This window comes from Pinus tabuliformis, chromosome Q (assembly GCF_031772625.1).
Source record: "Pinus tabuliformis cultivar Carrire ecotype Pingquan chromosome Q, CPIR1, whole genome shotgun sequence".
NCBI lineage: Eukaryota > Viridiplantae > Streptophyta > Pinopsida > Pinales > Pinaceae > Pinus > Pinus tabuliformis.
Genome location: NC_142296.1, coordinates 716,355,465 through 716,380,168, shown reverse-complemented (window position 1 = coordinate 716,380,168; position 24,704 = coordinate 716,355,465).

The following is a 24,704-nucleotide window of genomic DNA, read 5'->3' as shown; positions in this document are numbered from 1 at the left end:
CCCACCTTGGCTTTGTCCTTTGGTCTTCGAGTTTGTAGATCCAAAATCTCGCTTCTTCTGTTTGAACTTTTGCTCAATTTTGACAGCATATCAGTATGCCATGCCGAGCAAGGAGATGTTCAGGAACTCCATCTCTTCCTAGATGTATCTGTGTAGGCAGCCATGGTATTTGAGTACCAAATGAAGCTTAGAGTCCTTGATATCCAACTGTGTGCAAAGGGTATGAAAAATGTTTGTGAACTCTAACACATCTTGGTCCCTTCCCCGCCGCAGCATGGTCCACTTTATGTATTTGTCCTCAGAGCTTTTGATAGGGTGGCAATGATCCTTGACGGCATCCCGGAATGAATCCCAACTGGGTGTGGCTGAAAATAGTGAGCCTGTACTTTCATTCCTCTCCTCGGAGTAGGTTTCCCACCAGTCCTTGACATGGGGGGTTGCTTTGAGAAGAGCGAAAAAAATCTTTTCCCGACTCGAAAATTCATGAATAGAAAAATACCCATCTAGCATATTTAACCATTTATCTATGAAATCTATGTCTATTTGACCCTTGAATATAGGGATTTCAAAATTAACTTGTACATTAAAAGGCGTGGCATTTCCAAAGTAGCTATTGGAAGTTGATGCATCACCTATGGGTAGTTGTTGAAGGATTTGCGCAAATCCATCCATCATCGCATTCCTTTGTCACTCGAGGGCTTCTTCGAGCAAGATTTTGATAAGATCTCTTTCCCCCTCATCTTTCTTCTCATTTGCCATGGGAGTCCGTCGGGATTTTCAAGGCTGGTCTTGTAAAGGTTCGACTAGTCCATGCTCTAACTCCTTATATCCTGACCTCGTTGGGGAAATGCAAAGAAAAAAAGAGAAAAAGTAGACCGTTCTGATACCACTGATCTAGATTTAAACAAGAACGCAACAAAATATAGAGATAACCATATACACAAAGATGCAGTGGAAATAATACTTCATTTCATTAATGTAAAATACTGAAATATGCTTACAAACAGAAATGGAAATAAACCAGCTAGGGCGATGGTAGCTTATCTATGAGAAGAGATGTGGCAGCTCCATGCCTCTAAACTGTGTTACAATGAGGCTCACAAGTCTATTTATTGTTGAGAAACAATGGAAAACCATTAACATCCCAAAACTAACCCTAGGAGATGAAAACCCAAATTGTGGGCCTCGTTTTGGGTAAATTGGTACATCAATTCCCCGGGGTTGTAACTTTGACACCCGATCTCCATTTGACGCGTACAATAGCTCGTTAGAAATATCTATCCAAGAACTATAACCTTGGGAAGAGAAAAATTGGTCCATGGACCCATGTTTCTCCCAGATTTCCCAAAAAATGTCATTTAGGGCCTCAAAACGGCTCCGGAAGTTCAAGACCCAAAAAACTGCTAAAAATAGTAAAGTGTGCTACAATTACAAAAACTGAAAAACTGAAAGAGATGGTCATGGGGGTCGAAATGGGATAGGTGGGTGGCCACCAACATCCACCTAGATCATCTCTCTATCACCCTCAATTTCTTTCTCAATTGGAGTCAATGTGACTGGTGCCTCTTCCTCTTGCATAACTGATTTACCCTTGTCACCTTGTCTTTTTGTCTTGAGAAGTTCCAGCTCCATGAGGACCCACTTATCACTCAGCTACTTGTTCTCTTGTTCTAGATATGTGATGACATACTTGGCTCTCTCCAAATTTTCCATCAATGCTTGGACTTGAGCCTCCTTTTCCTGTGTGATGATGTCCTTTATTGTTTCTTCATCCTAAGCCTCTAACTCAATTGTTTCTATTCCATGATGAGTATAATGCTACTCCATCTCATCATGCTCTGTTAAATCAAAGTCTCTTTCTTCCTCTTCATCATCAAAACTTTCCTCCGACATCTTTTCTTTCCCTTTCTGTAGCTATCGCACCTTCTCCTACTGTGTTGATGAAGAAGGCAAAGCCCATTCCGCATCCTTTGGAGCAAGCATTTGCTTATGAGTTGATGAGGAAGGCAAGGTACCTTCCAAATCCTATGGAGAAAACACTTCCCTATCAATTGCAAACAATCTCCTTGTGCTCCTCTAATATGCCATGTAGGTCCTGGGAACCTCAGTAGCTCTAGTCTCTTTGGCCTTCTCATCTGTATTCACCTGAGCACTACTAGAAGGTCCTCCTAATTCTTGGGACACTGGTGGATGAATTTGAGGATCCCTGATGATGTCATGAGAAAAAAATTTCTCCCAAGAGATGTTGAGGAGGTTAATATTATGAAGCACAATCATCTTGATTGAGGAATAATGATAAAGACTACTCATCTGTTGAGGATATAACTTTTTCTGCACAAAGTGGGCCATCTTCTCAATATTCTTGAACAAGAAATAATGGAGGTTTAACATCCTCACCCCGGTAAAATGCATGAGAAGCCTGATGTGATAGGTGTATAGTCTGGAAAATCTGCCCTCACAAGTGAAATATTTCATGATGATTTTCATCATGGGGGCATACTTGTCTTGAAGGAACCTGAAAGGAAAAAGCCTTTTTGCTTCATTTCTATACCTAGGTTTGATGTAAGGCTTTGATCCGGATCTTGGGAGGAGGCCCCCAAGATCTAAAAGATTGAAATGGATCTTGGGGGAAGAGACCCCCAAGATCTGAAAACTTTCATTGGTAGAAGAAAAATAAGGAGAATGCCCAATAAACAAAACCACAAAGAAACTTTTATTTAAAATAGTAATGTAAATAAACCAGTTAGGGTGATGGTAGCTTATCTCTGAGAAGAGATGTGGTGGCTACATGCCTCTTAACTGTAAAGGCTACATTGTGGCGGATAATCTATCCTTTTACAAAATGTGACTTGTTACTTATAGTATTTCTTAGCTACAATACCACGGGTCAATTCCATGGGTGAATGAATACCAAGGGTGGATTTTACAATACCACGGGCGGATGCCATTTACAATACCATGGGTAAATTCCATGGGTGAATGAATACCATGGGTGGATTTTACAATACCATGGGTGGATTCCATTTACAATACCATGGGTAAATTCCATGGGTCGATGAATAATATGGGTGGATGAGTACCATGGGTTGATGCCATTTTCCATTCGGATCATTCCTCCCTCCTTAAGAAGCAATGGTCCCCATTGCGTAAAGTTCCCTCCTGCAAAGCCTCTATTGAATATGAAGAGCGACTGAAGATAAGGGTTTTATGTGGTTAACCCAAAACCCTGATAAACGAAGATCCGAGGATAGAGATACCCTGTAATGCTTGTGACCAACTGTGATTTTGACAGTGTGTGGCCTAGTAAATGGACTTCAATGACAAGGATTTTATGCGGTTGACCCATAACCATGACGTTGGTTGCTAATGAAGTAGCAGGTGCTTACATAGCTTGGGGTGGGAGGGCACGTCTCCAAATAACCCAAGCCAAATGTTGCTATGTTGAAACTGATGAATGTGAAGCAGGTGCCTGCTAAAGTGGGGTGGGAGGGCACGTCTCCAATGAGAACCCACTCCGAATACTGCTCCAGAATTAAAATGGGTATAACTCAGTCAATATAACTCAAAATAATTATTATAACCTGTTTTTGGAAGCAGAAAGATCATTTTGCATCTTCTCATGAGTTGGAAATCCTTATCTGGACACTCTGAGATCTCAGATTCGTGCTGCAACAGTTCTGCCATCACAAAAATTCTAATAAAATAGCTGCTTTTAAATCAGCGATATCTCCCACATCCAAACTCCGATTCAACCCATTTGTTTTTTGAAATTGGGTGATTTTTCAAGAGAAATCCAGATCTGGTATTTGTTTTTGTAAATTTTTACCAAATGTTTTAGATCTGATATGCAAAGTCGCTACCCAAAAAAAAATTCCTGTGAAAAAATTAAAAAAGAAAAATTCTTCCAGCTTGACCCAGGAAAGTGCTCTGTGGAGGTTGTAGCACATGCCTGAAGTTTGTTGAATATTTCTACAAAATTTGAAACTGAAATATGCATCAAACCCTCATTCCCATCAAATCATAACCTGCTCTGATACCACTAATCTAGATCTTGGGAGGAGGCCCCCAAGATCTAAAAGATTGAAATGGATCTTGGGGGAAGAGACCCCCAAGATCTGAAAACTTACATTGGTAGAAGAAAAATAAGGAGAATGCCCAATAAAAAAAACCACAAAGAAACTTTTATTTAAAATAGTAATGGAAATAAACTAGTTAGGGTGATGGTAGCTTATCTCTGAGAAGAGATGTGGTGGCTACATGCCTCTTAACTGTAAAGGCTACATTGTGGCAGACAATTTGTCCTTTTACAAAATGTGACTTGTTACTTATAGTATTTCTCAGTTACAATACCATGGGTCAATTCCATGGGTGAATGAATACCAAGGGTGGATTTTACAATACCACGGGCAGATGCCATTTACAATACCATGGGTAAATTCCATGGGTGAATGAATACCATGGGTGGATTTTACAATACCATGGGTAAATTCCATGGGTCGATGAATAATATGGGTGGATGAGTACCATGGGTTGATGCCATTTTCCATTCGGATCGGGCTCATAATAGTGTTCATCCAGGTCCTGTGCCTTGTACCACTTCTCCCCTACATTTGGAATCATGGTTGCATCTGCAATGATGGAGGGTGAAACTATGAATGTCACCCTAGCAAGAGTCACCTTGTTGTCCCAAAGATTGGCTACAAAAAGCCTGCTGAGCTCAGGGTGGTGTTGAACTCTCTCTACCTGCTCACAGAACTCATAGCACCCTAGATTCTTGAAACAAGCAACAACCAAGTGAGAGGCCTGCAACTCTTTGAGGTTTGATGGCTCTTCCCTGATAATTTTGCCTCCCTTATGTGGTTTTCTCTGATGCCTAGGTCTATCTGTTGAACTATCACTACCACTGGTTTCCTCTTCCTCACAGTCTTTGTCTTCTTTGTCCATGTTTGCAAATTTTGAGGTTATGCACTCCTAGAAAAGGGATGAAGGGAGTGAGCAAGAGTGATTAGAAATAAGGGAATGGGAAATTACCTTATGAGGTATTTGGTGGGCTAGGAAATGAATGGGAGAGTAGGAATCATGAAAATGAGGGAGAGGGGCTTGGATCCTTTTTGAAGTATAGCTTGTGGGATGAAGGATGAAGGGTTATAAAATGTTAAGGAGTGATATAGGGGATAGTTTTAGGGCTTTAGTGACAGATGGTGGAATAAATATTGGGGGTTAGGGTTTCTAGGGTGTAATTGAGGAAGAATCTAGGGTTCCACTTTTTCCAATGTAAATTACCTTAAAACACTTCAATTGCAAATAAGTGATGAGGTATAGTGAGGATACTTACTTGCTTGAGGGATGAGAGGGTGACATTGGACGTTTTTAGGAAGTTGGAGGCTCATTTGGCCCTTGCTACTCAACACACAGCACCTGCTATAGGCATGCAATGCCCTCCTAAACATGTAGCGTATTTTTTTTTAACACTACCAAAATCACCCTAAGCGCAATGTTTAGCCTGTACATGCAACGCTCTGATCTGAATGCATAGTGCCACCTCCACTGCCTCAAATGCACGGTGCCAACTTTGATAAGCGCAATGCACTTCTCCTTGAAACCCACTCAACTTCTCCTCTTTTCTTCACCTTTTGACTCCTTCCTTGCCAAATGAGAATGATGAGTTTGAAAATTAAATATGACACCTTATATAGGAGAATATTTTGATTTTTCACTAGAAAAACCCACTTTCTAATGTTTCTTTACCTTTTTCAAATCTCTGTTTTAATGCCTTTTCTTCATTGTTCCTTTTCAGGGGGATGATGCTCAATTTCAACTAATTTTTGTAGTGATTCTTTGTCTTGTAGGAAGTAGAGATGCATTGGTGCAAGAAAGATCATTTATTACATAAAGTGACTTAAAATTACATAATAAATATAAATTAACTCAAAATACTTTGTTTTCACCTCAAAAACATGTTTTTTGAGGTGAAAAATACATTAGTTAAAAAGATAATTATATAGTGACTATGGATTACTAGCCATAATTCTTTATTTATTTATCATTCTCATCCCCTTGTTACCCTTTCTTTACACCTTTAAATCATGCCTTTGACCTTGGAAAGGAAACCCTAAGACCTAATTAAAACATGCCCTAAGACCCAATGAAAACATGATTACTTTTTGACCATGAAACTGTGACTGAATAAAACCTGATGATGGGTCAGCAAGTGTAAACAATGTAAACTATGAAACGGGAACTATAAACTCAAAACGGGAACTCTGGCCAAAAAACCCCAAAAAAACATCAAAAACAGTGCTAAAAACGAAAAGTGTGTATACTGGAACGATGTTTTTATTTTTTAGGCGTTAATTTTGAACATGTTTTAAAAATGGCAGTAACTACGAACTTTACTATGAAATTTTCGTGCAAAATATTGCTTCAAAATGAAAGTGATGATACTGGAATAATGATTTTTTTTTTTTAGGGTCAATTTTCAACATTTTTAAAAAATGCTAATAAAACCAAATTTTTATGTGTCAAACAAAGTTGTTTATGAGGAAAAAAACACATTAATGTTTTTGGTAGAATATCATTTTTCTTTCCTAAGTATAAATTTAACATGTTTTCAACCATAACATGCTAGGGTGGGCGCCACAGCCCGACTCGTCCCCTACCTCTAACCCACCTACCAGCCTCGGCGCCCTGACCCACCCTGCCTCGGCCGCGCCCCGGGGGTTGTGGCACCGGGGGTTGTGTGCGGGCCGAGCGGGGGCGTGGGCCGCCCTGGTGGCGCGACCGAGGCAGGTGCCACCCGCCCGGCAGGCGGCAGGGCGATTCCGGGATTCGCCCAGGCGGGTGGGTGAGGGCACCCGGGCGGGGGTAGGCGTGGTGGGTGGGTGAGGGCGCCGGGCGGGTGAGGGCGCCGGGCTGGCAAGGGCGTCCAGGCGGGTGAGGCGGTGAGGGTGCCGGGCGGGCGGGCGAGGGCGCCCGGGTGGGTGAGGCGGGTGAGGGCGCCGGGCTGGCAGGCGGGAGAGGGCGCCCGGGCGGGTGAGGGCGCCGGGCGGGCAAGGGCGTCCAGGCGGGTGAGGCAATGAGGGTGTCGGGCGGCGGGCGAGGGCGCCCTGGCGGGTGAGGCGGGTGAGGGCGCCGTACGGGCGGGCGGGTGAGGGCACCCGGGCGATTCCCGGAATCGCCCTCACCCACCCGCCCGCCCGGGCGGGTGAGGGCGCCGGGCGGGAAAGGGCACCCAGGCGGGTGAGGCGGGTGAGGGTGTCGGGCGAGCGGGCGAGGGCGTCCGGCGGGAGGGCGGGCGAGGGCGCCCGGGCGGGTGAGGCGGGTGAGGGCGCCGGGCGGGCGAGGGCGCCGACCGGGCAGGCGGGTGAGGGTGCCCGGGCGATTCCGGAATCGCCCTGCGCCGGGCGGGCAAGGGTGCCCAGGCAGGTGAGCCGGGTAAGAGTGTCGGGCGGGCGGGCGAGGTCGTCGGGAGGGCGGGCGGGCGAAGGCGCCCAAGCGGCTGAGGCGGGTGAGGGCGCGGGGCGGGCGAGGGCACCGGCGGGCGGGCGGGTGAGGGCGCGGGTGAGGGCGATTCCGGGAATCCCCCGGGCGGCAGGGCGATTCCGGGAATCGCCCGGGCGCCCTCACCAGCCCGCCCGCCAGGCGCCCTCGCCCGCCCGGCGCCCTCACCCGCCCGGGCGGGCGGGCGGGCGAGGGCGCCGGGCGGGCGGGCGGGTGAGGGCGATTCCGGGAATCGCCCGGGCGCCCTCACCCGCCCGCCTACCCGGCGCCCTCGCCCGCCCGGCGCCCTCACCCGCCCGGGCGGGCGGGCGGGTGAGGGCGCCCAGGCGATTCCCGGAATCGCCCTGGCGGGGGGTGGGCGGGTGAGGGCGCCCGGGCGATTCCCGGAATCGCCCTGGCGGCGGGCGGGCGGGTGAGGGGCGCCGGGCGGGCGCGGGCGGGTGAGGGCGCCCGGGTGGGTGAGGGCGATTCCCGGAATCGCCCTCACCCGCCCGGGCGCCCTCACCCGCCCGCCCGCCCGGCGCCCTCACCCGCCCGGGCGGGCGGGCGGGTGAGGGCGCCGGGCGGGCGGGTGGGTGAGGGCGCCCGGGTGGGTAAGGGCGATTCCGGGAATCGCCCTCACCCGTCCGGGCGCCCTCACCCGCCCGCCCGCCCGGCGCCCTCACCCGCCCGGGCGGGCGGGCGTGTGAGGGCGCCGGGCGAGCGGGCGGGTGAGGGCGATTCCCGGGCGGGTGAGGGCGATTCCCGGGCCCGGCGGGCGGGTGAGGGCGCCCGGGCGGGTGAGGGCGCCCGGGCGGGTGAGGGCGATTCCGGAATCGCCCTCACCCACCCGGGCGCCCTCACCCGCCCGCCCGCTCGGCGCCCTCACCCGCCCGCCCGCCCGGGCGGGTGAGGGCGCCGGGAGGGCGGGCGGGTGAGGGCGCCCGGGCGGGTGAGGGACATTCCCGGAATCGCCCTCACCCGCCCGGGCGCCCTCACCCGCCCGCCCGCCCGGCGCCCTCACCCGCCCGCCCGTCCGGCGCCCTCACCCGCCCGGGCGGGCGGGCGGGTGAGGGCGCCGGGCGGATGGGCGGGTGAGGGCGCCCGGCCGGGTGAGGGCGATTCCCGGAATCGCCCTCACCCGCCCGGGCGCCCTCACCCGCCCGCCCGCCCGAGCGCCCTCACCCGCCCGCCGTCCCGGCGCCCTCACCCGCCGCCCGCCCGGGCGGGTGAGGGCGCCGGGCGGGCGGGCGGGTGAGGGCGCCCGGGCGGGTAAGGGCGATTCCCGGAATCGCCCTAACCCACCCGGGCGCCCTCACCCGCCCGCCCGCCCGCACGCGCCCTCACCCGCCCGCCCGCCCGGGCGGGTGAGGGCGCCGGGCGGGTGAGGGCGCCCGGGTGGGTGGCGGGCGGGCGGGGTGAGGGCGCCCGGGTGGGTGAGGGCGATTCCTGCCCTAAATCGCCCTCACCCGCCCGGCGCCCTCAGGGTGCCCCCGCCCGCCCTGCCCGGCGCCCTCACCCGCCCGGGCGGGCGGGCGGGTGAGGGAGCCCGGGCGGGTGAGGGCGATTCCCAGAATCGCCCTCACCCGCCCGGGCGCCCTCACCCGCCCGCCCGCCCGGCGCCGTCACCCGCCCGGGCGCCCTCACCCGCCTGCCCGCCCGGCGCCCTCACCCGGGCGGGCCGGGCGGGCGGGCGGGCGGGTGAGGGCGCCCGGGCAGGTGAGGGCGATTCCCGGAATCGCCCTCACCCGCCCGGGCGCCCTCACCCGCCCGCCCGCCCGGCGCCCTCACCCGCCCGGGCGCCCTCACCCTCCCGCCCGCCCGGCGCCCTCACCCGCCCGGGCGGGCGGGCAGGTGACGGCGCCGAGCGGGCTGGCGGGTGAGGGCGCCCGGGCGGGTGAGTGCGATTCCCGAAATCGCCCTTACCCGCCCGGGCGCCCTCACCCGCCCGCCCGCCCTCCCGGCACCCTCACGCGCCCGCCCGCCCGGGCGGGTGAGGGCGCCGGGCGGGCGGGCGGGTGAGGGCGCCCGGGCGATTCCCGGAATCGCCCTGCCGCCAGGGCGATTCCGGGAATCGCCCGGGCGCCCTCACCCACCCGGCGCCCTTGCCCGCCCGGCGCCCTCACCCGCCCGGGCGGGCGAGGGCGCCGGGCGGGCGGGCGGGTGAGGGCGCCCGGGTGGGTGAGGGCGATTCCCGGAATCGTCCTCACCCGCCCGGCGCCCTCACCCGCCCGGGCGGGCGGGCGGGGTGAGGGCGTCGGGCGGGCGGTCGGGTGAGGGCGCCCGGGCGGGTGAGGGCGATTCCGGAATCGCCCGGGCGCCCTCACCCGCCCGCCCGCCCGGTGCCCTCGCCCGCCAGGCGCCCTCACCCGCCCGCCCGCACGGCGCCCTCTCCCGCCCGGCGCCCTCACCCACCTCACCCGCCCGGGTGCCCTCGCCCGCCCGCCCGGCACCCTCACCCACCTCACCCGCCCGGGCGCCCTCGCCTGCCCGCCCGCCCGGCGCGCTCACCCGCCTCACCCGCCCTCGCCCTCCGGCCCTCGCCCGCCCGACGCCCTCGCCCGCCCGCCCGGCACCCTCACCCGCCTGACCCGCCCGTGCGCCCTCGCCCGCCCGGCACCCTCACTTGCCTCACCCGCCCTCGCCCGCCTGGCGCCCTCGCCCACCCGCCGTCGCCCGCCCGGCGCCCTCGCCTGCCCGGCGCCCTCGCCCGCCTGCCCTCACCCGCCCTCATCCACCCTCACCCATCCGGCGCCCTCGCCCGCCCGCCCTCGCCTGCTCGCCCGGCGCCATTACTCGCCACACTCGCCCGCCCGGCGCCCTCACCAGCCTCACCCGCGCGGCACCCGCCCTCACCCGCCCGTGCGCCCTCGCCCGCCCGGCACCCTCACCCGCCTCACCTGCCCGTCCGCCCTCGCTCGCCCGCTCGCTCGGCGCCCTCGCTCGCCCGCCCCGCGCCCTCACCCGCCCAGGCGCCCTCGCCCACCCGGCCGACGCCCTCACCCGCCTCACCCGCCCTGGCGCCCCTGCCCGCCCGCCCCGGCGCCCTCACCCGGCTGCCCGCTCGCCCGGCGGCCTCACCCACCTCACCCGCTCGGTGCCCTGACCGACCCGCCCCCCTGCCCGGGCGCCCTGACCCGCCCTCCCCCCCCGGGGTGCCCTCACCCACCCTGCCTTGTCCGCGCCACCCGGGCGGCCCCCGCCCCGGCCCGGCAAGCGGCAGGGCGATTTCGGTAATCGCCCTGCCGCCTGTCTGGGGGGGGCGCGGGCCGCCCGGGTGGCGCCTGCCTCGGCCGCGCCACCCGGGTGGCTCGCGCCCCCGCCTGGCAGGGCGCCAGGTGAGGGCGGGCGGATGAGGGCACCGGGCAGGGGGCGGGTGAGGGCGCGCGGGTTGGGCGGGTGAGGGCGCCCGGGCCGGGTGGGGGAGCGGGTGAGGGTGGGTGAGGTTATACGTTCAATATCTGTAATATGTGATTTTCGCATTGATTTTTAAGTTAATCATTATTTTTTGAAAAAAAAAGTGATTATTATTATTTTTTTAACATGAAATTCATAAAAAAAGCTATTATTTAACCATTTTTAGTTAAAATTATCATATAAAATTGCGATTTTGACATGTCAATTCTAGCAAAAAATTATCAAAACGTGTAGTTTTTTAGTTATATTTATGTTAAAAATGGTTATTTTTATGTCCATTGTTAAAAAATATTGTTTTTTAGAAACAATTATTTCATGTGGATTGAAAAATTAATTAAGGATGTATAAATATGTAGAATATCGAAAATTCTAAATATCGACCTCCTAATTTAAAAATGCAAAACAATAAAAACCTCACTAAAAAAAAAGTTAAAATTAAAATAAAAAACAAGAAAATGTGAAGAAAACGACCACTTCAACAATGATCAAATTTACAAAATAATTATTTACATTTTATACATTAGAAAATTTAAAGCCAAAAAACAGGTCTTTTAAAAAAAGGGGGTGATGCAGAATACTCACTTTTTTAAATCAGCATGAAAATCACTATGATTCTAAAACGTAATGTACATAAAAAAATTAAAGTGCCAAAAACTATGGTCTAAAAAAAACATGTTTGTTCTGCATCACCCCTTTTCAAAATCAGGTCACTTTTTTGCTATCTCTACGAAACGGGTAACAGTATCAGTTCCCGTTTCATAGTTTACATTGTTTGTACTTTATGAGGGAGAAATTAGATTTTCTAAGGAGAAGACAACCATCAGTGAATCATCTTGACATGACCTAATGAAATGATGTAAAAATTTCAGTATGGGACACCTAAAATGAAAATGCAAAGAGAAAATTTGATCCCTGATGGAAGTATGCAGATACTGACACTAACCACAAGAACCAAATTGAAAAAGGCTACAACCTTCACTCATTCTCCAACTGCTACATGAAGAGAGCTCCAACCCCTTGATTTGATTTACGATCTACCACTAGAAGGAAGCTCCAAGTTCCTCAACTCCAAGGACCACGTTTCATAAATTTTCATACTAGATCCACCTGCTACAACACATCATAACTTGTAGGCTATGTTTCATCAAATTTTGAGACGAGACCCACTATTAGCACTTAAGCTCAATATTAATAATCAAACTGTAACACAATCATCAATCTCTGAAACAACTCAATCAACCAATCACTGAAACCCAATCAACTGAAACTTAATAAATACTCAAACAATAAACTAGAATAGTCATATCGATGTAACCAGAACACAAAACTAAACTCGGATACTACATAAACACATAGAATCAACTGCAATCCTGATCATTCATATGCCAGCATGTATATGCTACTTCACTTAAGGCAACCCGCGTGTATACATGCTTTTCTTTAGAGTAACCTGCGTACAGATCTTAATATACTGAAAACTTTTAGTTTTGAATCAGACACAAAGTTTACTAGAGATATTATGAAATATTATGTTAGCTTACAAAATCCTTATACAATCAGTAGCATCAATAATATTTTCATCCAATCAACATGTAACCAAATTCAAATTCATCATTTAATCAATTCTGCTTTAGACATTATCACTCAACCTAGATCAACATGAGGACACCATTTACAAATAATAGAGATACAGTAGCAATGTTTAGGTTGATCATTCATTTATGAACATAAACCCTTCCTTTATATATGTGACTTCAAATAAATGAACCCACCTATATACGCAGCTTCACCAAGACCAACCTAGGTATAGAGCAGCAAATTCTAGACCTAAAATTGTGCAGCTCTTTAGAACTTCAAAAAGACCCAGATCATAATATTCAAAGATAAAATCATGCATCAATACTTAGATCTAGTCAATCCATCAGGAGATCATACAATGGAAAGTCATTTCAGGTCTCATGATCCTGATCCATCATTGTATCCATCGATGCATAATTATTTCAGTTCTATGTGTCAACTATGGCCCTTACATTGCAAACATACTTCCAATTGAAGTATTCATCAAAACACCTTTCACCTACACACTTAGCACTTTGATCTTAACCTCCTTATATTGCTAGAGCCTTAGCCAATACCATGTGTCAAACCCTTAGCTATTCTGATGGTATTCCTTGAGGGGACCAACATCCACTTTTGTGCTCATTACTATGGACCAATACCATGGTAAAGACCCTTGGTATTTAGAATACCATTGTGAGGGTTCCATACGTGAATTTTCTTCTTTTTACTTGCGTGTATACGTGACTTGGCATTGACGAACCCACGTATAGATCTTCAAATATTCACCTTTATTAATCTTCTTCTTCTGATCTCTAATTCTTTGTCCCATCATTTTTTATTCTATTACATCACTCTGTCACCACTGAACTAACCTATGGATTCATCTAGTTACCATATAATTTTTCTATTGCAAATGAGTTTCCATAAAGGACAACACATGCATCATAATGCCAACAATCTTCCCCATTGTACTTAATGGAAACCATGTTGGTGTCGATCACCTCAACCTTTAGAAACTTGTTAGATACATCAAAAAAAATGTTTATTCGAGCACCAAAATTTTGTCCCCCTTTGACATCAAGTGAAAAGAGTGGACCATAGCTCCCCCATAGATTTGATTTTCACTATATTGTTCATGCTCCAACTGAGCACATGCTGAATCTACAAAAATATTTTCAAATGAAGAACATGACTCTATAACTCAACTGAATATGACCTTCCTATCACCAAGGGCTCATACTTACATCAACCACCTAATCACAATGGGTTTGCACAGTTGACATCATTATTACATCAACTTCCCAAACACAATGGGGTTTCAAAATTCATCATATGTCCAAAAGGACTTGACCACAATAGTCCATACATGGATGAATTTTAAAATGAGTACATCATAGGTCTTTATATGATCTTTACATCAAATGATATACATGACATTTATAACAAATAACAAATACCAAATATATAAACAAGACCATGATAGTTATTATAAATTACCATACACCATATATGATATGCACCATAAGCATATGTCAACATCATCAAGAACAACAACTTGTATATTACCATCATCAATCAAAATATAAGACAATTTATATTTAGTATCATCAACCTATTACTAAGTTTGTCGCGTATACATTTTCATATAAATTTTCTATCAACTCATCCTCTTGACCTCATCAAGATCAACTTTATCTTTTTCCTTAGTAGAAAAAACCTTAATCTATGTTCATAAAAAACATATCCTTTCATGAATAAACTAATGACATCCTATATCTCCAAGCAGTGATGCCTATATCTTCACAAAACTATTCACATCATATCATATACATGTGAAAGTACCATAGTCATCATCCATGACCACAACATCATCATCAAATTAGCGTAGCAAGAACTACATGTTCTTTCCACAACAACCCTCAATATATCAACCATGAATCATCACTAGGGATTTTTCTAACATCTCATATCTGATAAGAATCAACCATGATAATGAACATATGTTAGAACCAAGACTATCATCATGAAGTAATATAGGAATACGTATTCATCGTTCCTTATCATCATCATTATGTGATTAAGTAAGACATAACTCCAAATGGCCACGTCTTCATGAAACCTGCAATAACACCATTCTCTTATTAAATTTTCTTCATACAATAAGATCTTTTATACCAACATCATTTACCAATATGCAACTTAAGTAGTCATCCATGTGGTCCTTATCTATAATGTATGTATTATAGAGATAACAATATGTATCTAGCTTCTCATCGATGACAAAGAAAACCATAAGCTTACAATCATTTGCCAAACCTTATTGATACCATCATAAGAAAAAATCCTCAAACTTTTGGACACAAATTGTCATTGATGTCAATATGGAAATATTCGAGGAACAAACAGACCAAAGAGTAGACAGAGCCATTGGAGGAAGCAAATAGAGCCAGCGGAGAGCATATCGGAGCACAGATATCTATATATATCTATATATATATATATATATATATATATATATATATATATATATATATATATATATATATATATATATATATATATAGATATATGAATTTATGCTATCGGGCCCGTAGAACCCATATAGCATCACCCCTATGTATTTATTTGTTTATTGCCAAATGCCTCTTACATAGAGAAATCACGCTAAAAACTTAGCGGATTTGGAAAGTGGACTTGAAACTCTAAACATGAGAGTGTTGAGTTGTGTCGGGTCAGACACATAATATCGCATCGCTATGAGTGATTGGTCTACATTAACATTGAGCCCTGAACCCTTGTGATTTTTTATTGCCGACGTATATCGCATTGGTACTTTAGGAGTGGAGTTACAATGTGTCAAGAAATCCATTGTGATCGTCGATAGTGATTAGCAATGTCGTATTGGACCTCCGCCAAAGTTAACCCCTGATTGAAATACATATACACACGGACCCGACACAACATTATAGATGGGCATAATATAATATCGCATCTAGTGGAGGATCGGCCATCATCCATCGACGATGCCATGGGCCCGATGTATAAAGGACCCCTGGAAGCCTTGAGCACCGATTGTGATTATACTGTGGACCCAATATAGTATAGATGGGGGTGTAATATTTTTTGAAGTTTTCCCTTTAGTCCTTTTTGCCTGTTTTACTCCTATTTCCTACATAATTGAATATTTGGCTTGCGTGGTGTTTGGAGGCAAAAATACACTAAGGGATGCTTCGGATGGTTTAAGAGGCCTTAAAAATAGCTCAGAAGGCTAGAATCAAGCCAATTACAATTGCGATAGGACATGGCATGTCTGTTGAAGGAAACAGTCTCGGTGGATGCCCGTTATCATTGAAAAAATAGGCCTCTGTTACAGTTCTAAGACACAGTGACCATAAAGCCATGAAGAGGATTGGAAAGCCAGTGCAGAGGAAGCCATAGCGACCAAGGAGGGAAGTTGACAGATCAAGCGAGTCAGAGGAAATGACAACAACCGATGAGGAAGCAAAAGAGGCGGTGGAAAGCAGAAATGAAGAATCAGAGGCATCTGAAATACATAAAAATAGAAAAACAAGGAGAAATAGATGTTGATGCATGTATAATTAGTGAGAGAGGAAGCCGAAGAAGAGGTAGGGGAGGCTAGAGAAGCAAGAGAACTGTAGTAGAACAGTTTATATTAGGTTTGGGTTGGAGCCCAAGAGGATGGAGTCTTAGAACTAAACAGGATTGGAATCCTTGGGAGTTGGTGCTCCTAAGTGTAGAACTATTGCAAGACAAAGTTGGTGCTCTGGAGGCTGGAGCCTCACTGAAGTCCAAGTTGGAGCGTGGCAACTAATTGAAACCAGTATATATATATATATATATATATATATATATATATATATATATATAACTGGTTTCAATTAGTTGCCACGCTCCAACTTGGACTTCAATGAGGCTCCAGCCACCAAAGCACCAACTTTGTCTCGCAATAGTTATACACTTAGAGTATTTATCTCATTACATTGTTTTTTGTTAATAAAAGCATTAATTCCTACTATCTATTTCTGTGTCCCATATGTGTGTGTGCGTGTGTGTGTGTTTTCTTTTGGTAACAACAAGAACAACAAAAAAAGAAATATTGATTCACCCCCTTCTCAGTATTTCCAACAATTGGTATTAGAGAAGGCTTCTTCATACTAGCCTAACATCTTGAAGAAGGATCTACATCCATGATGAGAAATCACGAAGCATCAGGAACGCCTCCTGTGTTCGATGGCACTGACTTTGGTTTCTCGAAAAAAAAATGACCTACTACTTAATGTCCCTTGGACCTGAAGTCTAGCATTTTGTTCAAAATGAGTACCATATGCCTACCACTCTTCCAATAGATCAACATGAGAGGAAAGACTACATTGCAAATGAAAATACTTGAACTCCATCATTAGTGGAATCATTGATTTGGAGTTTACAAAAGTAATGAATTGTAATTCTACCAAAGAAATGTGGGATAAGCTAGTTGGCTTATACGATGGAGACTCAAAAGTCAAGAAGGCAAAGCTTCAAACTCACAGAAGACAATTTGAAAGTCTGGGGATGGAAGATGAAGAAGATATTGCAGCATACCTCCTCCTAGTAGCTGAAGTGATTAACTCCCTTAAGGGTTTGGACGAAAACATTGAAGAAATTACCATTGTTCAAAAGGCATTAAGATCTCTTCCAGACAGATTTGACTCCAAAATAAGCACCATGGAAGAAGAAAAGGATCTAGATACTCTCAAGATGGATAAACTCCAAGGAATCCTCACTGCCTATGAGATGAGGAAAGGTGGCCCAAGCTCCAAAGATGCAACATTCAAGGCTTCAAAATCAAAGAAGAGCGAAGAAAGGAACAACTCTAGTGATGACTCCATTGTGGAATCCGAATTGGCTCAATTTGTATGAAAGTTGAAGAGAGGATCTAAGCTAAAAGGTAAGTACCCTCTTATCTATTTCAAATGTGGAAAAATAGGTCATTATGCTGCAAAATGTCCCCATAAACATGATAATGACGATGAAGGAAATTCTAAAAGAATGGAACAGAAAAAGAAAGGGTTCAATAAGAAGAACTTCTTCTATAAGAAAGATGAGTCTGATGAGGATACATTTGTAGTCATCAAAAGGAAATTAGATGAGGAAAGTGACCACGATGAAAGCCAAGAAATATTATTCATGGCATTCACAGATGAGGATGACTTAGGGCTAGAAAAAAGTGTAGATGAATTGTAAATAAGTGCCATTGAAGAAAATGAGAAATTACAAATAAAATCATTTCTCTCAAGGTAGAAAACAGGGAAAAAAGAAGAAGAGAAGATCTCTTGGAAACAAAGCTGAAAGAAAAAGAAGAGACTTGCGAAGAACGTGAAGCTGAAATAGTATCTCTGAGGAAGGAATTGGAGCAAGTCAAAAGGAGCTGGAAAAGCTCTCAAGTACTTGAGACTATCCTGAAAAGACAAAAACCTCAACATGAAAACTCTGGAATAGGCTTTAAAGGAGAATATTCAAGGACTAAGAATAGTGTGAAAATTTATGTTGATGCACTTACCAGCAATCCAAAAGAAGGAAAAGTATGTGATCAAAAGTGCATCCTAGATCCAAATAATGAAGAGAGAATTACTCCAAAGAAGAATGTGGAGTCGAATCAGGATACTACAACAAATAAAAACTAGTATTCCACTAAAGGCCCATCTAAAATCTAAAGAATGAGGCGAGAGTAATTCCAAGGAAGGAAATTGACTCAAACTGTGGCTGCTTCAACAGGTACAAACTACCTTTCTTGGACATTGTTTTCAATATAAAAACTTCGGTCATCAAGCTAGACATTGCATGTCTCACAGAATTGAAACACCAAAGCTAAAGGACCAAATAATCAATTCATATGTCCCCAAAAGGAAGGGACAAATCGAAACCTTCAACTTGTTTGATCCCTTGACCAAATTTGATCTGATTTACTCATTATGCTACAATAATGGAAACTTTGAACAAAACTGCCCACTCAAAGGAAGAAAAGCGAGTAGTGAGAAACCCAACTTGGATAAATGCGGCCTGGCTCTATATGCTCAAAATAATGAAAATCTTTAGTTTGTGGAAAGTGGGTGCTCCAGAAACATGACAAGGGACAAAAGGAAGTTTGTTTCATTGAGAAAAAAGGAAGGAAATATTTCCTTTGGAAATGGATCTAGCATAATTACGAGAAAAGGAACTGTTAGTCTTATCAATGGAAAAGGAAAAGCTCCAGATGCTTTGCTAGTAGACAGGCTCATACACAACCTCCTGAGTGTCAACCAAATCTATGATCAAGGACATAAGCTTGTCATCAACACCAAAGACTCTGAAATAAGGAGCTCTTCCTAAGGGGAACTTGTGGAAAAAGGGGTTAGAACACCAGACAACATTTACATTCTGAACAAGATTCAAGAAAATAAATTCTACCTAAGTCAGACAGCTGAGAGTTCGTTGTGGCATAAGAGATTTGGACATACAAGCTTCAAAAATATAATCAATATCAGCAAGATTAGAGTTGTACGAGACATCCCAAGACTATTCAAACCGAATCGAGGAGTATGTGGTCCATGTCAACATGGAAAGAAAACCAAAACCAGCCACAAGACAAAGGAGCTCTCTACATCAAAGCCCTTGGAGATCATCCATGCAGATTTGTGTGGATCAACTAGAAATCAAACACTCCAAGGAGAAAGGTACTTTGTGTTATTTTTCGATGACTATACTAGAATGATATGGATATATTTTATAAAATATAAATCTGAAACTTTTGAGTGCTTTAAGAATCTAAAATCTCTTGTTTAAAATGAAAAGGACTCAAAAATTAAGTGCCTCATAATAGACAGAGGGGGATAATTCATATCAGAAGATTTTAATGAGTTTTGCAATATTCATGGAATTGAAAGGAAATTCTCTGCTACCAGAACACCCCAACAAAATGGGGTAGTTGAAAGAAGAAACAGGGCAGTTCAAGAAATGGCAAGAACAATGTTATTAGCAATAGACTTGCAGCCAAAATTTTGGAGAGAAGCAGCCGGGACAACTGTCTATACCTTGATTCGGATGCAATTAAGACCAAATTGTGAAAGAAATCCTTATGAATTATGGAAAGGAAGATCTACTTCAGTAAAGTACTTCAAGATCTTTGGAAGCAAGTGCTACAATGATGGCTCACCAGGAAAGTTTGATTCTTGGGTTGATGAAGGGATATTCCTTGGATACTCTACATGGATCAAAGCCTACAAGTGCTACAATTTTCAACTAAAGAAAATAGCGGAAAGCATTGATAAGATTGATGAAGACCTTCCAGAAAAAGAAATTAAAGAACATGAAGATGATCTTCTCACTGAAGAAGAAGAACCTAAAGAAGAAGAAATAGATGAGGAAGAAGAAGAAGAGGAGAAAGAACCACCTCATACCCCTTCAAATATGAAGTTTATCTAGAAATATCATCTAAAAGAGAATATTATTGGAAATAGAGACGAAGGGATGCAAACCCAAAGAAGGATGAGAATTACACCAAAGAGAAATGTTATTGCTCTTCTATCTATGATAGAACCAAAAACATTTGCAGAAGCAAATAAGGATCCTCATTAGGTAAAAGCCATGGAAGAAGAAATGTACCAAATTCAGAAGAACGAGACATGGGAGTTGGCACCTCATCCAATGGACAAAAACATAAGAGGAACCAAATGGGTGTTAAAAAATAAAATGAATGAAGAAGGACAGGTTATCAAAAAAAAGGCAAGTTTTGTCTGCAAAGGCTATTCACAAATGGAAGGAATTGACTTTGAAGAGACATTTGCACCAGTAGCTCGTATGGAAGCTATCAAGATTTTCTTGGAATTTGTATGCTGAAAAGGATTCAAAATCTATCAAATGGACATAAAATTAGCATTTCTAAACGAGGAACTCAAGGAAGAAGTCTACATGGAGCAGCCAGAAGGGTTTGATCTAACAGAAGGAAAGGACTTAGTATGTAAGTTGAAAAAGGCTTTATATGGGTTGAAAGAAGCTCCCAGAGCTTGGTATGCAGGATTGGATCACTATCTACAACAATAAGGATTCAAAAAGGGAGTGGCTGGAAGTAATATATACATAAAGACAGATGAACGTAAGTTACTAGTTACTCTTGTTTATGTCAATGATCTGATTTTTGCTAGCAATAACGATGAAATGAGCCATGAATTTTCTTAAAACATGTCAAAAGAGTTTGATATGTCAATGATAGGAGAGCTATCTCACTTCCTTGGACTTCAAGTATCTCAAACCAGAGTAGGATTATGTATATCTCAAACCAAATATCTAAAAGACATGCTCAAAAGATATGGAATGGAGGATTGTGCACCCATGAGCACAACTATGACCACAAACTGCAAATTGAGAAAAAATAATGACTCCCCTCCAGTAGATGCAACTCATTACAAGTCAATAATTTGATCCCTTATATACTTAACAGCTACAAGACAAAGCATAATGTAGGCAGTAGAAATGGTGGGAAGATTTCAGTGTGCTCCCAAAAAATCCCATTTACTAGCTGTAAAAAGAATTCTCAAATATCTGAAAGGAACTCCTGATTTCAATCTTTGGTACCCTATGAGCTCAACACTAACTGTAACTACATACACCAATATTGATTGGGCTAGAACTGTAGATGATCAGAAAAGTACTAGTGGAAATGCATTCTTCCAAGGAGACTGTTTAGTATCCTGGCTCAACAAAAAACAATAATCCATATCATTATGCACAACTGAAGCCAAGTATATAGTTGCAGCAGACTGTTGTACTCAAACACTATGGATGAAGGAAGCTCTAAAATATGTCAAAATAGATACAGATAAACTGATTACCATCTATTGCGACAACACAAGTGCTATCAGACTCAACAAAAATCCAGTGATGCACTCAAGGACCAAACACATACCAATCAAGTATCATTTCCTCTATGAGCAAGTAGCTAAACAAAACGTTTTCCTAGAATGTATCAGTACTAAGGAGCAAATAGTTGATATTTTCACAAAACCTCTTCCTCAAGAAGCATTCAAACATCTACTTCAAAAGATGGGGTTTATCTCTTTATCATGACTCAAGTTCATTCATAAAGATGTAGTAGGATAGGGGAGAAGTTTGACAGGGGGAGTCTGTATGCATTCCTTTTCCATTGATGTCAAAGGGGGAGAGCAGAAGAATATTGCCATCAATAACAAAGGGGGAGATTTTTGGACAAAGATTGTCATTGATGTTAATATGGAAATATTCAAGGAGCAAACAGAGCTATCGGAAGACCCAAGAGGAGAAAATAGAGCCACCAGAGGAGCAAACAGAGCAAAGAGCATACAGAGCCATTGGGGGAAGCAAACCGAGCCAACGTAGAGCATATTGGAGAAAAAATATATATGCATGCATTTAAACACTTGGCGGATTTGGAAAGTGGACTTGAAACTTTAAACACGGGAGTGTTGAGTTGTATCAGGTATGGCACATACTCTCGAATCACTATAAGTGAGTGGTCTGCATTAACGTCGAGCCCTAAACCCTTTTGATTTGTGCTTTTCGATGTATATCGCATCGGTACTTCGATAGTGGAGTTACAATGTGTCAAGTTGTCCATTGCAATCATCGATAGTGATTAGCGATGTCGCATTGCACCTCTACCAAGGGAAACCCGCAATTGTGACACATATAGACACAGACCCGATGCAACATTATAGATGGGCTTAATATAATATCACGTCCAGTGGAGGATCGACCATCGGCCATCAGCGATGCCATGGTATCGATGTATAAAGGACCCACGAAATCCTTGAGCATTGATTGCAATTATAATGTGGATCTGATAGAGTATAGATGGGGGTGTAATATTTTTTTAAGTCCGCTCTTTAGTCTTTTTGCCTGTTTTACTCTTATTTCCTGTGTAATTGAATAGTTTGCTTACATAACGTTTGGAGGCAGAAATACACTAAGGGATGCTCTGGATGGTTCAAGAGGCCTGAACAATAGCTTAGAAGGCTAGAATCAAGTTGATTGCGATTGCGATATGATGTGGCATGTCTGTTAAAGGAAACAGTCTCGGTCGATGCCTATTGTCATTGAAAAATGGGCCTGTGTTATACTTTTAACACACAGTTACCATAAATATAGGAAGCAGAATGGAAAGCCAGCGCAGAGAAAGCCACAATGACCAAGGAGGGAAGATGAAATATCAAGCAAGTTAGAGGAAACGACAACAACTGAGAAGGAAGCCAAAGAGGCTATGGAAAGTGGAAATGAAGAGTCAGAGGCATATGAAATACATAAAAATAGAAAAACAAGCATAAATAGATGTTGATGCATGTATAATTAGCAAGAGAGGAAGCTGAAGAATAGGCAAGAGGCAGGAGAGGCCAGAGAAGCAAGAGAACTACAACAGAATAGTTTATATCAGGTTTGGGTTGGAGCCTAAGAGGTTGGAGCCTCAGAACTGAACAGGATTGAAATCCTTGGGAGTTGGTACTCCTAAGTGCAGAACTATTGCAAGACAGAGTTGGTGCTGTGGAGTTTGGAGCCTCATTGAAGTCCAAGTTGGAGCTTGGCAATTAATTGCAACCAGATATATATATATATATATAGTATTTATTTCATTGCACTGGTTTGTGTTAATAAAACCATTAATTCCAACTATCTATTTTTGTGTTCCATATATATGTGTGTGTGTGTGTGTTCTTTTGGTAAAAACAAGAACAACAACCAAAATAAATATTGATTCACCCTCCTCTCAGTATTTCCAAGACAAACAATATACCATGTGAGAGCCAAGAACTATAGGAATCCTCATTCATAACTCCACCATATGAAATTTATGCATCTTTGAAGGCATGATGACAACAACATAAAAGTAATGAGTGACACTTATCATTATCAAATAATGAAGTTGTATACTCAAGCTTTGTTTTTCTCCTTGAACTTATGAAGATCACCATAACATATGTACTATATGCATCATCAAAAGAATCATCCATAAATCTGATCAGTAGCATCAAAACAACTATGTGGCTCAACCAATATATAAGTATCATCTTGTGATTTCATCATAGGAAACCCATGACCGCAGCATAACATGATGCATCATTTGAACACTTTAGCAAAATAAGAATCATCACCATTGATAAAAATCATTATGTACCAAGGAATTTTAAATAAAACATAATGCCAACAATGCATTATTATAAGCATAGGAAATGCTCCCCATGAACTTGTGCCAACTCTTCACTGTGAGAGCTGACCATTTCATATATTAGTAAGAATAATAAAGGCATCATCATCGACCAGTTATACATCAATTAATCACCAACTTATGAGGTAAAAAAGTACTTCTAAAGAGAATCAACTAACTGTAATCATCAACCATTAAAACAGAAAAGACAATTGATAATTGACTGAACCATATTAGACCCTTTTCCTTATGTCCAATTGTTTTCTCAACAAACCAAAATATACGTGACTATGTAGTTTAGAACTCATGTATACACGTGACTTGTCTTCATAAGATCCACGCTTTCAGCTCCCCCTAAGTCTGCTATGATTGTACCTGGTCCTAGAACTTTTGCTAAGACATCAATTTCAAGAATAACATTACCATGATGGCTCTTCATGAGAGAATCCATATTACTCTTATCTCGAGGCATGTGATGAGAACATCCACTATCTATGTACCATTCATCTTCATCTTTGAATGAGTGGAGAGAAGGACCACACATTATCTTATCTTCCTTTTATTTCTTATTGGTGGATCCATCTTTTTCATATTGTTGGCTTCTAGGGGATTGACCCAAGTTTAGAAGAGTTATTTAGCCAAACAAAGTCATAGCTACTGGCCCTTTCGGCAACAACCCGTGAAGTGCGGACTAAGGTCTCACTCAAGGTAGCAAGGGAGGCTACTGGAACTAGGTTTCTGCACCATTGGGATGTCTAGATGTGGTCTAGATGTTCCACGCACCATTTAGTAGCCTCGTGCTGCTCTGCTTCCGCGTAGATCTGAGACAGGGATTTTCCTCGATACTATTTACTTAAGGAGTTATTATAGATCATATCTACTTGTGATGGTATTTAAGCAAACATTTAACAGAATTAACCAGTTCGCATACTAAGAATAGATACAAATTCACATATATTCATATCATAAGAATATGCACATAGATCAAACAATCATATTAACCATACATTAGCCGATCCATAATATTTTAGATTTAAAA